Source organism: Belonocnema kinseyi, chromosome 9, assembly GCF_010883055.1.
Source record: "Belonocnema kinseyi isolate 2016_QV_RU_SX_M_011 chromosome 9, B_treatae_v1, whole genome shotgun sequence".
NCBI classification, from domain to species: domain Eukaryota; kingdom Metazoa; phylum Arthropoda; class Insecta; order Hymenoptera; family Cynipidae; genus Belonocnema; species Belonocnema kinseyi.
The window spans coordinates 33476164-33481111 of record NC_046665.1 but is presented as its reverse complement, the minus strand read 5'-3'; positions in this window follow the sequence as shown (position 1 = coordinate 33481111).

Here is a 4948-nt window from a genome sequence, read left to right as displayed (position 1 = left end):
TCATTTCGGATTTTCAAATATTTTAAAACACAAATTATGTGTTTTAATGAATACAATATGTTTTCTTATTTATTATTATTTATTATTGTCATATGCCTTTTCAAGTTCAAAAAATGAACCTTGTTAAAAATGATCTATTAAATCGAGGAAAATATGCTAATGTTAATTATAACTTATTTTGGAAAAGAAATCTAGGTGAACTTTTGAAAAAAAATTCCGGGTTTTCTTTATTTGACAGTAACAATTTAAGACTTTAATTTTTTCCTTTTTCTTCTTAGGTAAAAGTTGCAATTCTTATTTCATTCTAATGCTATATCGCTTATTTTATTCCTTAATAGATTCTCGGCCAATATCATTAATAGTTTTTATTTTTAAAAATTTATTTATGAAAACCTATTGTTTACAAAAATAACGATTTTATAATCCCTAAATAAAACTTTTTATTTAAAAACGTATATATGAGATTTGCAGAGAATCTTTTCAGGAATAAAATAAGCCCTGCATCATTAAGATGGAATAATAATTGCAACTTGTACGTAAAGTGAGAGAGAAAAACGATTAAACCGTAAGAACTATTAGTTAAATAAACAATTAATATTGTGAAATATTTATTTTAAATTTCACCTCGATTTCTTTTCCAAAACCATTTATAATTAAAAATAAAATATTTTAATCGATTTTATAAATCATTTTTAACGTTTATTATTTTGCTTGAAATAACTTTAGTTCACGTTTAATTTAAAAACAAGTATAATGAAAATTCCTTATTAAATCTCAGGCTAAATTTCATGAAAATATTTATGACGAAAAGAAATTTTTTTAATGAATTCATTAACATTAATTAAATTTGTTGACTATCTGTAATTTTACTTAATTTTTTCTAAACTTGAAAATGTTTAAACTATTTTTTTTTAATTCTGAAAAATAAAAAATAAATGTACTGGAATCTTCCAGAAAATAACTTCAAATTTTCCTAATAATCTATTGTTTGATTTTCTAAAAACCTTTTCAAATTCATAAAAATGTTCTTTTTTTACAAAATTGTAAAAAATCTACATTTTTCTTCAAATTTTTATAATTATCAAGTTAAACATTTTTTAAAAGTCTCTTTTTAATATATCTGAACGTTCTAAAGGTCTTAAAATTTTTCAAATGTTTCTTAAAAATGTTTAAAGACAACACAATTTGCCTTCAAGACTTCCAGATTATTTTTCGAAATTTTTTTGAAAATACTTTGAAATCATTTAGAACATTATCCTATAGTTATTTTTTCACAATAAAAAATCATTTAACATTTTTCTGGGAATATAAAGAAAAAATTGTACCCTTTTGAAACTTTTTGTAATATTAATCCAGCTTCCTGTTTCAAAATCTTCAATACTCTACATTTAAAAAATGTAATTTTTCCAATTTTAAAATTAACTTGGAATTGTTTGAATAGTAAAAAATATTTATTAAACATAATAGAATGTTTTGTTATTCTTATTCAATTTTCTTTTAGGAATCCCTTCTTCTAAATAAATGAATCATTAGAAATTTTACCAGAAATCTTGAGAAAATGTTATTGTTCTTCTAAAACCTTTAAAAATTCTTAAAAGGCTTCTCATTTCTTGTTCTAAATCATTAAAAATGTACATTTCGTTTAAATTTTTTCGGAATCTCCTTAAGATTTTAATTTTTTTCGATTTTTTTCAAAACAATTGAAATTTCTACAAATCAAAAAAAAATGTTATCTGAAAAAATTGTTTATAAATCTTTCAGATTATTTTTCGACATATTTTTAAATCTTCAAAACTTAAAATTAATCTTTTAAAATAAAATCTGAATAATTTTGAATTTTCCCATTCTTATTGTCCGTGTGGTAAAAAAATTTTTAAAATAGAAAATTTAAAAGTCACTATAAAATTATCAAAATTTATAAAATTTTACCGACGATAATAATATTATATAATATTATTTGTATCATTTGATGCTTTTGAAAAACTGCTTTTTGTTAGCTTTGTCCTACTCCTCATTGCTTTTTTATCCCGATTTACAATCAAAACAAACGCACTTCACGATGTTTGTTCAAAATTTCAACACTGCGGATATTTGAACCAAAAGCAGTTTTTTCAGTTTTCTTTCGCTTAGAAAATGGAAAATGTTGAAAAGGTCACTCAAAACATTCAAAGATTATTTAACATTATCAGTAAATTACTTTTAATGTGTTATTAAATTCAACGTTATTATTTTGACATGCATTTGCAACGATCATAGGCCAACTGCATAGCTGGCGCCGCCACACGGTCACTGCCAACACATTGTACATTTTTAACTCAGAGTTCCAGGGGGCTAATTAAAAACACGTTCTGTTTTGGGAAATAGACCTTTTCATTTATGAAAACGACATTGCGCAAATGCGAAAAATATATAGCACTTCCATGTGAGTTCAGGACAGCCCTATCCGACTCCGTGAAAAGATACCCATAAATATAAACTTCTAAGTGATAGTATGAAGAAAGTCCAACAGATAGCGCCACTTCTGCCCCTACATAGTTTAACACTGTCCGTTCTTAGAGAATAGGAGAATGTTAATATTTATTATTGAAAATATTTTATATTGAAAATAATTAAATGATGTCACTTCAAAAAAATTGATTATTATCATTTAGCAGAAGTTTTCGTGAACTGAAAATGGTTGGACACAGGTGCATCGTACCGAATTGTGATTCCGGGTACGATGTCCCTAATAAAGAAAAGTGTTATCATTTTACGGTTCCATCTAAATCAAAAAGATTGTTAGAATGGAAAATGGCGATTCCGAGGAAAGAGTACATTTTAAAGCCGGGAATGCTGGTATGTGAAGTGCATTTTTTACATGCAGGTATAGTTTGGAAACGTGAAGTGAAGGATCCTGCTAGCAATGTTGTGATGTCGGTATGTACATTGTTTACCTTTTAACATTTAAAAAACGTGAATGAAATTTACAGTGTGAAATAAATATTCACAGTCTATATTAAGGAGAAAAAATTTATCACAAAACAAAAGTCAAAACTTATTTTAATTAAATTTTTTCTTACGAGAAAATGGAATGATATTCTATTCTAACCTCGAAGAAATGTCAAGACATTGATTCAGAATAATTGAATTGAATATTGTATATTGATTGTACTATTTTCTGATTTATTAAATTAAAAATTTTTAATGTTTGCATTTTAAGAGCTGTAATTAGGTTTTTACCTAGTTTTTAGAGAGGATTTTCCCGAAGAATATGAAGGCTAAAACTAGACATAATCTAATATTTATTACGAAGAATGATTATTAAAATGTGATTGATTAGTTGTATTATTAAAAATAGTATAGAATTTTACAGTTATTCTTTACTAAAAATATGTGTCACGTAAAAATGAAATGTAAAATATTATATTTATTACAACGAATATGACTTTCAAAGTGTGGTTGACTCGATCAATGTGATTGTCGAATGTGATATTACTATTTAAAAACAATTTCGCTAATTTAAAAAATAAATTGATAATAATTCGCTATATTTGCTACGGCACTGAATATAACTAAAAATTATATTGTTTTATCAATGTGATTGATTAATTATATTGTTGAAAATGATAAGGTAAGTTTATCGATGTTATTTATGCACAAAAATAAAATTATTGCCAATAAATTAATTTTTCTGCCTACAAATTTAAAACCCCTTTTTAAAAGTAATGACATCTATTTGTATAAGTACAACATATTACTTTATATTACTAACCATCAATTATTTTTTACTTATGTAAATTAATTTTTAAACTATATTTCCAGGTGAATTATTCTCTCAGGTAATTACATTATTATTAATTGTTAATAATTTAATTTTTATAATACTTTCACAATTGTGGAAAACTATATGTATTTTAAGCTATTCTCTCTATCGCTATCACTATTTCCTCAGATTTTTTCATGACAATTATTATTCAAAGTCTATGAATCTATGTGGGAATAGTAAACATTGATCAAAAAAACAAACTATTTCAAACAATTGAAAGATAAAAAACTTTCCACGAAAGATGCGTCTCACATACCAGCAGAAAATCGATTGAAGAGAAAAAAGGTTGATGCGCTCAAGGAGTGTTGTTTTGGAAAGTGTAAAAGTGACAGTCGGTGCTTGTCCTACATCGAATCTACTTTTATTACTCTATTACATTTGCAAAACCCTGTTTAGTATTTCGAAAGGGTGTCGTTCCCGATAGTTCACTTAAAAGGCATATTAAAAATTGCGCGAAATGCAGTAAAAGTGATATGTAGGTGAGGTTATTTATGTGTAGAGACGAGTATTTTTCAAGCATAAAGGATGTACTGACATATTTCTTGTCTTTTACCAAAAATTCCTACCTTTCCGTTCAATTGGTCACCGTGATTTTAAAAGTACTATATAAAAACATAAATAAAAAAATATTTTCATTTCTTTCAGTTTCACGTATTTATTACAAATAATTACGAGAAGTTTAAAACTGACAACCTGCTTATAATAATAGATATAAATTCATTTTCGACTGCATTTCTTTAAAAATGCTTCATCAACTTTTTAAATATTTTTTTATCATTACAATTATTTCACTTAGGCAAATCACCATTGTTTTACTGTTCAAACCAGCCCCATGCATCGCTCCCACTTTTCTGTTTTCTTACGAATATATTCTTCTAGTGAATAAAATATGCTCCATCTTTTGTTGTCATAAACTACACATTTCGAATTTCGCGCTCGTTTCACTTACTTCACTGGATGACCATCGAGGGCGCTCAGTGTCAAAACCCTCTTTCAGTTTGCCTCAAACCAAAGATATTATAAACGTAGATGCGGTACGGCGCGTCAGAGTGGGGAATTATATATATAGGACATCACATTTTCTGGCCTATCGAGGTGCTGCCCTCACCGTACTACGAAATCGAATTCTGGTTTTCTCATTTT